The sequence below is a fragment of the Monodelphis domestica genome, chromosome 3, assembly GCF_027887165.1.
Source record: "Monodelphis domestica isolate mMonDom1 chromosome 3, mMonDom1.pri, whole genome shotgun sequence".
Classification (NCBI taxonomy): domain Eukaryota; kingdom Metazoa; phylum Chordata; class Mammalia; order Didelphimorphia; family Didelphidae; genus Monodelphis; species Monodelphis domestica.
Window position 1 is genome coordinate 16,032,441 of NC_077229.1, and position 14,128 is coordinate 16,046,568.

At 45.2% G+C, this 14,128-nt stretch overlaps 1 protein-coding gene across 1 annotated transcript in view; it reads left to right on the plus strand.

Annotated features, from left to right (window-relative positions):
- LOC103103504 (uncharacterized) overlaps window positions 1-14,128 on the plus strand; it is a 245,804-nt gene that overhangs the window by 25,915 nt on the left and 205,761 nt on the right. The window contains exon 2 of the mRNA XM_056821400.1: window positions 12,073-12,187. The gene's annotated coding sequence lies outside the window, so the exon portion shown is untranslated. The remainder of the gene's footprint in view (window positions 1-12,072; window positions 12,188-14,128) is intronic.

A 14,128-nucleotide genomic window follows, 5' to 3' on the forward strand; every position in this document is an offset into this window, starting at 1 on the left:
AGTCATCTCACTTCTTCAGGACTCTGTTTCCCCATTTGTAAAGTGAGGGTGTTGGTTCGGATGATCTCTAGGTCTCTTACGGCTCAGAAGCCAGGATTCCGGGACTCCCTGACAATACAGCTCTATTCTTTCTTGAGCTCCAGCCCCTTCCAGACTTAGAGTCTTCTTGTGTGTTTCTCATCCCCCTAGAACAACCCTGCCATCCCGCCATATTGGCCCACTCACTCTTCCAGACTTGTGGACCGTCTCATACCTTCCCTCCTTCCATCTGTCTTTTGGTTGATGCTTTTCTTTAGACTCAAATGCTGCCTTTTCCAGGAATCCTTCCCTGATCTTATTAATGCCAAGGCCTCTCCTCAACTGGTTTCCTCCAAGTTATCCTGTTTATATCTTGTTTGTACGTAGCTGTTTGCGTGTTTGTCTGCCCCCCTTAGACTACAAACCCCTGGAGAGAAGGAATTATCCTTTGGGCCTTTACTGTATCCATAGTGCTTAGCACAGTCTCTGGTATACTGTAGGTGATTAATTAATGCTACTTGACTCATTGATTAACTCCAAAATGACCTTGTATTCATGGTGGGTGTATTTTGTACATGCCTAGACAGGCTGAGCCATGTACGGTAAAGAGAGATGCTCTCAAGGTCAAGATGTTCAGTTGTCTTTTCAGTTGAGTTTGACTCTGTCACCCCATTTGGGGATTTCTTGCCAGAGATGCTAGAATGATTTGCCATGTCCTTTTCCAGCTCCTTATACAGAGGAGGAAATTGAGGCAAACAAGGTGAAATGGCGTGCCTAAGATCACATTGTTAGTAAGTATTTGAGGCTGGATTTGAACTTGGGAAAATGAGTGTTCCTGACTCCCAGCCCTACATTCTGTCTACTGTGCCACCTAGCTGCCTCCAAAGTCAAGAAGAGCTGGATTCAAATCTTGCTTTTGAGGCAGTCTATTTGTTTGACTCTGGGTAAGTCACCTTACTTCCCACTATGTACTGTTGGATCCAGTAACACTGGTCTCTTGGCTATTCCTTGAACAAGACCCTCCATACCTCTGCTCTGGGAGTTCTTTCTGGCTGCCCCCTTTTTGTGGAATGCTCTCCCTCCTCAATTCACTTGGACTACTTACCTCCCTGGCTTAAGTCTCAACTAAAATCCTACCTCCTACAGGAAGCCTGGAGCTTAAAGACCACTTAATTAAACCAGTAACTGAACAGGAATCTTCTTTACCACATTGCCCACAAGTAGTCATTTGGTTTCCTCCTTTTTGAAGACTACTAGGGAGAGGTCTTCCTTCCTTCCTTCCTTCCTTCCTTCCTTCCTTCCTTCCTTCCTTCCTTCCTTCCTTCCTTCCTTCCTTCCTTCCTTCCTTCCTTCCTTCCTTCCTTCCTTCCTTCCTTCCTTCCTTCCTTCCTTCCTTCCTTCCTTCCTTCCTTCCTTCCTTCCTTCCTTCCTTCCTTCCTTCCTTCCTTCCTTCCTTCCTTCCTTCCTTCCTTCCTTCCTTCCTTCCTTCCTTCCTTCCTTCCTTCCTTCCTTCCTTCCTTCCTTCCTTCCTTCCTTCCTTCCTTCCTTCCTTCCTTCCTTCCTTCCTTCCTTCCTCCCTTCCTCCCTTCCTATATATGACCTTGGGCTACATGTTGAGGGAGATAAAAGTTCAGGTGAGGCCTTCATGGCCTGTAAACTCACCTTCCTCTGCCCAACATTGTCTACAGCCTTCAAGCGGTCCTCATCTCACATCCTCCCACAGCAAGTCTCTCACTTATTGGTCAGAACTTAGCTTGGTGGGTTAGAGAGTGGGACCCCAGCCATTTCAGGGAGAAGAGCCCTTTGGGGGTGATGAGGCTGGCTTGTACAAACTCAGTTGTTAAGTTTTCAGCTTGAGCATTTCTACCTTGGAAATGGGCACAGTTCCACATTGGAGGTCTACCGCCTCACCATCTTGAAAGGATCCAATCTCTTCTGCTCTTGGAAGCTAAGCAGGATCGGGTCTGGGTTGTACTTGGATAGAAAACCCCTGGGAATACCAGCTGCTGTAGGCTTTAATTCCTTTTGGTAACCTGGTGGCTAGAATGCTGGGCTTGGAGTCAGGAGGGCTTATTATTTTCCTGAGTTCAAATGTGACCTCAGATTCTTACTAGCTGTGTGACCCTGGGCAAGTCATGTAATCTTGTTTGCCTCAGTTTCCTTATATGACAAATGAGCTGGAGAAAGATATGGCAAACCACTTCAGTAGCTCTACCAAGAAAACCCCAAATGGGGGCATAGAGATTTGGGGTCCTCTGAAAAGACTGAACCATACAAAGTGGGAATTGATTCATTGTTTTGTGGATTGTCTCCACTTAAGAAGGCACTGGTTGGGGGTAGCTGGGTGGCCCAGTGGATAAAGAGTCAGGCCTAGAGATGGGAGGTCCTAGGTTCCAATTTGGCCTCAGACACTTCCCAGCTGTGTGACCCTGGGCAAGTCACTTGACCCCCATTGCCTAGCCCTTACCACTCTTCTGCCTTGGAGCCAATACACAGTGACTCCAAGAGGGAAGGTGAGGGTTTAAAAAAAAAGAAGGCAGTGGAAAAAGTGTTCGTGTTAAAGTAGAAATTAGAATATAAATACTAGAATAGACACGATCAGTGTGTCTGGCCTTTTGGAGGGCTGATGGTTAAACATTTGTAGCCTTAAGTTAGTTTATTTCACCAACATTTGCAAGTACCTTCCTTGTGCCGGGCTCTGTCCTTGGTGCTGGAATTTAAGCTGCCTGTGTATGTAGTTAGAGAGCTCATAGATTCTGACCTCCGGGAGCTTACCAACGTCCATAAGGGGAAGCACCAGCTCACAGGTAACTGGGAGAGGAGGGAGGAAAATACAGGAAAGGGATAACAAATAAAGGATAAAGGAAAAAGAGCAGGGGCTTGGGCTGTTGTAAGACTTTTGAGGAAGGAGATCTCCCTGCCCTTGGGGCCAATTAAGAGAGGTCCAAAGCTGTTTTTTCCAGTTGATGGCAGAGAGATTTGGCATCAGCTTCATTAATCCTAGTGGCTACTTTTTTTTTTAAACCCTTACCTTCCATCTTTGGGTCAATACTATGTGTTAGTTCCGAGGTAAAAGAGCAGTAAGGGCTAGGCAATGGGGATTAAGTGACTTGCCCAGGGTCACCTAGCTAGGAAGTGCCTGAAGCCAAATTTGAACCCAGGACCTCCTGCCTCCAGGCCTGGCTCTCAGTCCATTGAGCCACTTAGCTGCCCCCAATTGCTACTATCTATCTATCTATCTATCTATCTATCTATCTATCTATCTATCTATCTATCCATCCATCCATCCATCCATCCATCCATCCATCCATCCATCCCATCCATCCATCCATCCATCCATCCATCCATCCATCCATCCCATCCATCCATCCATCCATCCATCCATCCATCCATCCATCCATCCATCCATCCATCCATCCCATCCATCCATCCATCCATCCATCCATCCATCCATCCATCCATCCATCCATCCATCCATCCATCCATCCATCTATCTATCTATCTATCTATCTATCTATCTATCTATCTATCTATCTATCTATCTATCTATCTATCTATCCGTCTGTCTATCTATCTATCTATCTATCTATCTATCTATCTATCTATCTATCTATCCATCCATCCATCCATCCATCCATCCCATCCGTCCGTCCGTCCGTCCGTCCGTCCGTCCGTCTGTCTGTCTGTCTATCTATATCAAATATTTATATTTATAAAATAAAAATATATCATATTTATTTAATAGATTTATATATTATACAAGTATATAAATTATCTATAAATATATTTTATATTATAAATATATTATAAACACATAAACATAAATATATAAACATGATATATAATAAATAAACATAAATAAATAAAAGAATGTATATTTAACTTGGCAGCAGGATAGAAAAGCTATTGTTGGCATCATTTTCCTGCCTGCTGAAGACCCGGGTCTCAGAGCCTTGGAGCTGGAGGGAGGAACCCTGGAAGCCTTTTCCCATTAGCTTGTAAATTGATTAGATTAGCTCATTGTCAGGAGAAAGTGATGCTGTAGGAAGAAAGAGAGGCTATGGGGGAAGAGGGAGGGAGGGGAGCTTGGGGACGAGGGGGAGCAGGATTGCTGGGTGGAGCAGTAGCTAGGAAGAGGAGACTCTAGTGGACTCCTCAGTTCTGTGGGTGGTGATGCCCTGGAGAGCTCTGGACCTTGGGCTAGTGCCTCCCAGACCAAGGATGCTTTATCTTGTTCCCTGATATTAATCCCAAACTCTTAGTCAGAAGGCCTCCGCAATTGCCTCCTACTCCACCAACTCAGCATCCAGCCCAGTGTGTTCCTTTCTCACCTCCACCTCTTATGAATTCCTTTCTTCTTGACTCAGAGCTGTGTGACCCTGGGCAAGTCACTTAGCCCCCTTTGCTTAGCCCTTACTGTTCTTCTGCCTTGGAACTAATTCTTAGACAAAAGGCAAGGATTAAAGAAAAAGGCTCAGATCAAGGACCTTCTCCTACAGGAAGCTTTCCCTGATTCTCACCTACCAAGCCACTGCTTTTGTTTATATGTGACTGCTCTGCAGTTATTATCTATTTATTCTGTATATGAATATATATGGGCATTAGAATGTAAGTGCCTTGAGGGCAGGGGCTGTTTTGTGACTATCTTTGTCACCTTGAGGGCAGCTAGGGGATAGAGTGCCTGGAAGATGCAGCCTCAGACACCCTTCCTAGTTGTGTGACCCTAGCCAAGTCATTCCACTGTTTGCCTCAGTTTCCTCCTCTGTCAAATAATGAACTGGAGAAGGAAATGGCAGTACCTTTGCCAAGTATATTCCACATTGAGTCACAAAGAGTCTCTCATAACCAAAACAGTTGAACCACAACAAATTTTATCTCCAGTACCTAGAACAGGACCCAGCCCATAGTAAATTATTTTTTAAATTTAATAAAAAAAAACCCTTACCTTCTGTCTTTTAATCATTTCTGGGTATTGGTTCCAAGGCAGAAGAGTGGTAAGGGCTAGGCAATGGGGGTTAAGTGACTTGCCCAGGGTCACACAGCTAGGAAGCATCTGAAGCCAGATTTGAACACAGGACCTTCCGTCTCTAGGCCTGGCTCTTCGTCCACTGAGCCACCCAGCTACCCCCTCCCTCATCTTAAAATAAGTATTCTAAAGCATCCCTTAGATGTTGGGGGAGGTTGTAAAATGAGATATTATTTGTCAAATGCTTTACAAATTCTATATTATTGTTGCTATTAATTAGAGTCTAGACAATAGGGGATCTTCATCCATTTGGTTTTCCCTGTGTAGATGGTTCAACTGAACTCTTTTGAATACTTCTGGATTTGTTTTCAGAAGCTGTGCATTATTCCAGAGCTTGACGACATTGGAAAGAGGAGAGGCTATAACCCTCTCTAGGGGGCCCCTTTTTGACTTGGACCCCGGGCACGCCTTTGCCTGAAGGTTCTTCCCGTACTCTGTGCCTCGCTTGATCTCCATAGGCAGACAATCCTTGTGATTTTCAGATTACACACCTGATGGGAGAGGTGCCCAGTTGGAGGAGTGCCTTGGAGGTGCCATTTTCTCCTGTTGAGTTGAAGGCTCCTTTGGAGTCAGCACACTCCAGAGCACAGTGGAATTGGGAATTCTGGGCACATTTCAGTCAATCGTGTGACTGTCGAGACGTGGTCAGCTGTGGAATATCATTTGTGAAAGCCTGTTCTCATGGAGCAGAAAGAAAACCATTCAGCTTTTGTAGTTTGCACTCTTCACCCAAATGGAGGATTTTGCAAAAACGTATCTTCGGTTCCCGAGGAAAGCTATACCAGAGACTGTGTGCGCCGAACGACAGATCTATCATTAGGGGAAAGAGAGAAGACCTTGATAGAGGGTCACAGAACCTGGGTTCAAAGCCTGCCCAAGCTAGATAATATTTTTGTGTGTAATGGGACTGATAATGATCCTCCTTTATCTCACAGGGACATTGGGAGGTTCAAAGGAGAGCCAGCCAGGCCCCAAGGATTTATTAAGTGTTTATGGTGTTCCAGGTACCGGGCTAAGGGCTGACAATATATAGATAAAGTGCTTAATAGAAATTTGAGCCATTATTGTTGTTAGTATTATTACTTGCTCATCTGCACATCGAGGAAGAAAGAGAGACAAATCCTTCCCAATGAAATTTGTGTTTCTTGGGAATTCCAGACTGCTTACTCCAGAAACTCTTTTGGGTCTTGTTGTTAGGTTGTTTTTATTCATGTCTGACTCTTGAACCCATTTGGGACTTTTCTTAGTTGAGATATGGGAGTGATTTTCCATTTTATTCTTCATCTTATTTTACAGATGAAGAAATTGAGGCAAATAGAGTTAAGTGACTTGCCCAGGGTCATACAACTAGCAAGTGTCTAATGCTGGATTTGAACTTAGGTCTCCCCAACTCTAGCCTCAGCATTCTATCCCTTGGGCCATCTAGCTGGATCTTACTATCAATTAATCAGTCAATAAGCATTTATTAAACACAATGTGCTAGGTATGGTGTTAGATTCTGAGAATTTAGTGACTTGCCCAGGGTCATACAACTAGTAAGTGTCTAATGCTGGATTTGAACTTAGGTCTCCCCAACTCTAGCCTCAGCATTCTATCCCTTGGGCCACCTAGCTGGGTCTTACTATCAATTAATCAGTCAATAAGCATTTATTAAACACAATGTGCTAGGTATGGTGTTAGATTCTGAGAATTCAGTGACTTGCCCAGGGTCATACAACTAGCAAGTGTCTAATGCTGGATTTGAACTTAGGTCTCCCCAACTCTGGCTTCAGCATTCTATCCCCTGGGCCACCAAGCTGGGTCTTACTATCAGTTAATTAGTCTGTCAAGCATTTCTTAAACACAATGTGCTAGGTATGGTGTTAGATTCTGGGAATTCAGTGAAAGGCAGATGGAATCCCTGCCCTCAAGGAGCTTACAGTCTACGGGGGAAGACAATATGCTCACCACTATGCACATACAAGTTGGCTACAGAATTAGATGGAAGGTAATCTCTGAGGGAAAGGCACTAGCAGCTGGAGGGAGTAGCAAGAGAGCTCTCTGGCAGATGGTAGGCTCTAAGCTGAGACTTGAAGAAGACCAGGGAAGTTAAGAGGTGGCATTGGGAGGGATGGCATCCCTAGCAATAGGGCATGAGCAATGCAGAGTCTTGGAGTTGGGAGATGAAGTGTCTTATGAGGAACAGCAGAAAGGCCAGTAGAATGGCACCATAGAGTGTGTGGGAAAGAGTCATGTGTAAGAAGACTGGAAGGAGGGACAGCAAGCTGCCTCAGTGGACAGAGTGCTCAGCCTGGAGACGGGAGGTCCTGGGTTCAAATGTGACCTCCTACACTTCTTAGCTGTGTGTCCCTGGACAAGTCCCTTAACCCCCATTGCCTAGCCCTGACCACTCTTCTGCCTTGGAACCAGTATACAATGCTGATTCTAAGATGGAAGATAAAGATTTTTTAAAAAGATGGAGAGGAAGAAGTCAGGCAGCCAGTGCAGAAAGGCATCTGACCCACGCCCTAACTGAGTCTCCTGGCACCACTGATCGCCGCCCGCCCTTCTTCCCTCCACCCCTGGCTTTGTGGGCTCTGTAGCCTTCCCTCAGTGCACTCTGGTCCCAGCCAGTTTACAAGGGCTATTGGAATGTGAGTTATGGTTAGTATTGTTGTTATTCGCCCCGTTACCACCACGGGGGCCAGGAGCTGACCTCTCCCCTGATCAGAGCACGACCCCTTCTCAGCTTGCCGTCTTTTGCTCTTATTTCTTTTTTTCCCTTGCAATCCAAACCATTTCCTTTGCAGCGAGCCCAGCCCAGGGGCTTCACCTAGAGCAGACATGGGTCAGCCAGTGTGCGCAGTTCTCTCATTCATTTTGTTTCTCTGGATCGGATGCCTTCCGAAATAGGGGCAGGTGATGCTCTATGGATTGCCTCCTGTAGACAGCGATACAGTACGAGGCCATCATTTGTGCTTTCAGGAAGAGAGGGCTGGTGTTTGGAAATGGGATGTGACTGTCCCACTTTCCTCTGCTCTGCTCAGACCACACCTAGAAAGCTGTTATTTATTTCTGGGCATTCGATTTTATGAGGGATATTGTTAAGTTGGGGCAGGTAGATGGTGCAGAGTTCAAATCTGGCTCCCAACACTTACTAGCGGTGTGACCCTGGACAAGTCACTCTACCCTGTTTGCCTCAGTTTCCTCATCTGTAAAATGCATTAGAGAAGGAAAAGGCAAACCACTCCAGTATCTCTGCCAAGAAAACTCCACTCTTTTGTGGGGTCATGAAGAGTTGGACACAACTGAAATGACTTAACAACAACAAAATTGATAAGTTGCAGGTGAGGGAGTTGAAGGGGAAGGCCCCTTAGATGGAATTGGACTCTTGTATTTAACTGAGTTTCCAAAAAGTAAAATCACTTGCCAAGTATCGTCTGGGATCAGAAGCAAGATTCAGATCTGTGATAGTTAAGAGGGTCGCCAAATTGTAATAATTAAACTATTAAATAATTAAAATTAAATTATGAGTCTGTTAGTAGCTTTAACAATTTAGTTTCATCAAAGTAGAGATAGTAAAGAGGGAGAAGTGTAGGAAAGAGGGAGGGAGCAGTTTAGCTAAATACCCTAATTGTGTTCTGTTGGAATGAAGTTCACCTCCGACAAAGTCCAGTCTTCAGAGTGTGAGCCTTCAGATTCCAATCTCCAGTCAGAAGTCCACGAGAGTGTCTTTAGCAAGAGTCGCCAGTGCAGTAGTGTCTCTAGCAAGAGTGTCACCAACACAAGAATGTGTATTCATCCCTCTGAAAACGCCTTGATGAATGGTTTTCGCCTCCCACTACTCCTATGTCACGTCTCAGGAACCAATCATAGTTCCTTAATTTGCCTGGCAGTGCCTGTGGGATCAATTTCCTGTCTCCTTAATTTCAACTTCCTTCCACTGTGGGCGTGTGTATCCTTGCACATCTCAAAGGACCTCCAGGTCCCTGATTGATTAAATTAAAACAATGTCACAGACCCAAAGCCCTCAGGCTCTAACACCTGCCTTCCAGCCAATGGATCGTGTTGGCCTCATGGTCATGAAATCAGGTTTGTAAGCACATGGTTAGCTTAGAAAATAGAAGGCTTTGGAGGAACATGAGGGAAATCGTCAAAGAGTTGTTGGACTACCCTTAGAAGAAGGATTAAATTGCCTTAATTTGGCCAGAGAAGATGAAAGGAAGAGAAATCAGTTAGAAGAAAGCCAATTTTAGCTCTATTCAAGAAAGAAGATAGACGGCAGTGAGATGGGCCACCTTGGCAGGATATGAATTCTTCACCCATGGAGGTGTTTATGCAGAAGTCGGATGCCTTTTTATTGGGGGTGTAATTGAGATTTTTATTCAAGAAGGTGATTAAAACAGAATTTCCCAGAGTTCCCTTTGGACCCTTAGGTTCTGCACTCCACAATATTAGCTCCTTGAGGGCAGGCACTTGAGGACTAGAGAGGTTTGCTCCTCATTTTTCTGGGTTTAAATCTTGCCTCAGGCACTCATTAGCTCTGTGTACTGGGGCAAGACTTTGGAATTGTCTCAGTTTCTCCATCTGCAGAATGGAGGTAAAGGTATCTTTGCTAGCCCACATAGTGACCATAAACATTCAATGAGATAAAATCTAGGAAGCAGTCCACATGCCTTCAAGCAGGATGATGAAGGGCCAAGAGCCTGGGCCATGTGAGGATATGTCAAAGGAACTGGGGGTGTTTGTCCTGAGGGAGAGAAGTATCTGAAGTTGTGTCGGAAGTGGGATTAACCATCGTGGTCTGCTTGGTCTTCCCGTGAGTTGAATGAAGAACCGTGGAAAGAAGCCTTCTTAGATGCCAGGACACAACTTCCTCCCTTTGAGAACTGTCCAAAAGGGGAAGAGACTCCCTGCAGAAATAATGGAATCCCCTTCCTGGGACATGAGGCATCATCAAGCAAAGACCTTGGTGGATACATTGGAGAGAGGACTATTTTTTTCCATGTACAGTTTAGTCTAGATGTCCCAGGAGAGCCTTCATAGCTCTGAGATTGTGTGATTCAGTATCTTGAACATAGTGAACTATAGAGAGGCAACTGCTGTGTGGGGGACCCCTTTACCAGGATATGCCAGCATTTGAGGTCTCAGAGAGTTGCCTAGAGTTGAGGTGCCAAATTGGGCACTTTGAATGTAACAAAAACCAGATAAAAATATCATGGAGAAATAGTTAACAAAATAAACAAAAATGCGATAGAATAGAGTTAATGTCAATATGTGGTTTTCTGAGGCAGTATGCTTATATAAGGTTTGGGGGCTCTACGTCTATTTGAGCTTGATCCCACAGAGCTGGAGCCCTCAGAGTCCAGATTTGCCCAGGGCCACTACACAGCCAAAGGTGAACTCAATCCATGTTTGGGAGACTTGGAAGCCATTCTCCGCCCACCGAGCTGTGCCACCTTTCACATAATGGGAATTTAAGAGGCGGTTTTAAAAACTCAGTTTAATATTATTTTCCATTCTGATTTCTTTTCCTACCCCCTCTCCCACCTTTTAAGGCAAGAAATATAAAGCTTGTTAGAAATGTGAATAGTTCATGCAAAGTTACTGTCCACAGTGCCACGTCCCCCCGCATCCTCCCCCAAAAAATGGAAAAGAAAGAAAAAAATAAGAAGAAAGAAATATATGAAAATATGTTCATTCTGTATCTCAGTCCGTGGAATATCCATCTGGAGATGGATGGCATGTTTCGTCCTGGGTCCTTTGGAATTGTGGCGGGTCCCTGTGTGCAGTGGAGTTGATTCAATAAATTGTCCTCCTGGTTCTGCTCCCTTCCCTCTTCATCAGTTCATATACATCTTCCCAAGATTCTCTACAGCCATCTTCTTCATTGTTTCTTCAACGTTCCATTACATTCATAGATTATAACTGGCTCAGCCATTTCCCAGTTGATGAGCGCCCTACCTTCATCATTTGGCGTCCCCAAAAGGCAGCCATAAATATTGGTGTTCTTGTGGGTCGCTTTCCTCTTTCTTTGTTCTCTTTGGAACGCTGCTCTCCTAGCTGTATCACTGGGTCAAAGGGGATGCGCAGTCTAATAGCTTTTGGGCACGGCTCCAAATTGCTTTCCAGAATGGTTGAGCCCATTTAATAAATGTTTGTTGTTGTTTTCATCATTTTTAAAATGTTTATTGTTTATTGAATTGATATGGGCTGTGGCCAGGTCCACAAGGCACCTCGACATCTGGTCACATCTGTTACCAATTCCATCGAACATCTGGATATTGTGTTGGATGATAGACAGCTCAGCTTTAGATATCTATTTTTACCGAACTGATTGGTTGTGTCGGGATGTGGACGTTGTGTCTGTGCCATCTTGTCTCCGAGACTGACAGCTCAACCCTGGAACAGCTGGCTGATTTCAGGGGAAAAAGAAATCAGGTCAAGTGTTTGACGGGGGGAGGCCCTGGGATAAGCATTAGAGAACCAGACTTTAATCTCGTATCTACTAATAGCTTGCTGACTTTGGGCAAGATGCTGCCCATCTCTGAGGCTCAGTTTCCCCCTCTGTAAAATGAGGGAGCTGGGTCAGATATCCTCTAGGGACCCTCCTAGCTCTGATCTCCATCTTCCAAGGCCCCTCCTGGCTTTGACACCCCCTGATCTAGGCCCCCTCCCAGCTCTGACATCCCCTGTTCTAAGCTCCTCTTTCAGCCTTGACGATGACTCTTGCTTCTTTGTGTAGACCTGGCTTTGGCTCTGGAATACCAAGCTACAAGCGCCCCCGGAAAAGACAAGACCATTTAGAAATCGTTCTTTGCTATTTGCCATCCATTCCAAGGTGAATTCGCACCAGGGGCCTTGGGCCTGAGGGGTTTCACCAGGCAGTGCCCTGTGTCAGCTCCATCCAAATGGCAAATCCTGGGAAGGGGCTTCATCTCATTCAGTACACGTGTGGCCTCCCATCGGCCACCTTCGCCAAGACACGACATGACAGGCGTACAAGATGCTACACGTCTGGAAACAAGACACTTTCCCTTGTGTTTCAGGTCTCTTTGGAGAAATAAAAATCGCTGTCACCCCACAACGCCACGTGGGCTCCCGTAATTCATCAGCCCTTGGGGGAGAACAAGGCTTCCCTTCTGCGACAAACAGATTTTCCAGGTAACTGAAACTTAACCTTTCCGTTGTCAAAACTTAAGGGAGAAAATCCGTGTGTTTGAGGGGAGAGAGAAGGGTCCAAAATAGAATCCAGGCTAAGAAGAGTGTGCTGGGCATAATTCACATTTTGCTTAGCACTAGGGCTTTCTAGGTTATGAATTGTATGTCCTAGAACAAGAACTGGAAGGGACCCCAATGGCCATCAGGTCTAAGCCCCTCATTTCACAGATGAGGAAACTGAGGCTCAAAGGCAAAAGGGACTTGTCTAAGGCTATATATAGAATCGTAGATCTAAAAGCTGAAGAGGACCCCAGTGGCCATCGAGTCTAACTCTTTCATTTTACAGATGAGGAAACTGAGGCTCAAAGACAAAAGGGACTTGTCTAAGGCTATATATAGAATCATAGATCTAAAAGCTGAAGAGGACCCCAGTGGCCATCAAGTCTGAACTGATGTCCAGGGACTTGTCCAAAGTTTCCCTGGGTAGCAGAAGCCAGAGGTTGAATTTGAACTCAGGACTTCTCACTTCAGAGTCAGCTTTCTTTCCATGATATTGAGGGTCTTTCTGTGTCTTCTTTCTTAGACTGACTTATCCCCACCCCAGCATTCTGTAGTTGGTCACCTCTAGTCTGCCAGAGGCCGGGAAACCAGCTCATTCCTTCTGAGTCATGAAACAAATCCCCGCCTCTGGAGAGCCCAGACGGTGTCCTCATTTGTCTGTGTCCCTCTTCCTCTGGTATTTATTGAGTGTGTAAAATGCACAAGGCATCCAAAGGCAGAACAGAATGGCAGACAAATGGAAAACCAAAAAAATGGGAGCGTTCATTTGATGTGGGGGTGTTACGTTACATGAATTGTGGTTGTGAAATAGGGAACTGTCCTAGAAGGATGTGAGATGATACAGTCCACTTAGGAACCTCCCCAGGGCCAGGGAAGCAGAAACCCCGTGGTTTTATAAGAAAATAAATTTTATTTTATAGTAAGAGTAAGGAAAACTGGTAGGTGTAATATTTATTGAGAAAGATGGGGAATTGAAAAAACGGGATAAGGAAGGTTTGTAGTAGGGAATGGAGGAGTTGAAGGGAGAGAAGGAATATGGCTGCTGGGAGGCAAAGGTGAGAGTTGCCCCCTGCTGAAAGGCTATTTTTGACCAAAATGGGGTGTCCAAGAAATGAGCCACTTATGATAGCCTGCAGGCATGTCTTCTTGCTGGATTGCTGCCAAACTTGCCCCAGAGCAGGCTAAACCATGGACCCTCCTGCAGGACAAGCCTTTCCCCAGAATTAGGTCGCCCAGCAGGGGTCCAATAGGGACCTTTTGTAATTGGATGACTGAACTAAGGTTCAGCTCCCTCTACGCCCCCTAAAAAGATAGTCCACTTATCTGACTGCGATATTCAAATAAGATAAATTTTAATAACCAGTTCGGATTGGAGAGGTATCAGGGAAAAGGGAAGAGGAATGTCCCTAAATAAGGTTGGAGTCTTTATCAGCTTTGGAGCTGAGGCCAGGCCTCACAGACTGGTGGAGGGTTTCTCCTGTTCCTGTCTATGCTATATCTGTGCTAGTTTTCTTAATTTCAGAATCTTAGCAGTAGACAGCAAGCAACAAGAACAGTTCTGACTTTCAGAGCTGATTGGGCCATCTCTTTGGCTGAAGCAAGTAGAGGCACCTCAATCCCGAGACTCGGAAGAAAAGTTCCTCACACTCCCCACAGCAGGAAGGAAGTCCTCTAGTCACAAGACCCACTGCCACTCCCAGTTGTCCCTTCCCCCACCAACTGTCAGTCTTGTCAATTTGTTCTCTGTGGATATTCCCAGTGTTGTTTGTGGCAGAAAGTTCAGAACTTGTTCTTGTTTCCTTTCCACATAGGTAAGATCCCAACACTCTTAAACCTAAGCTCCACCCAACTTCTATACCTCCTACAAAAGGAGAGTCTTCTTTC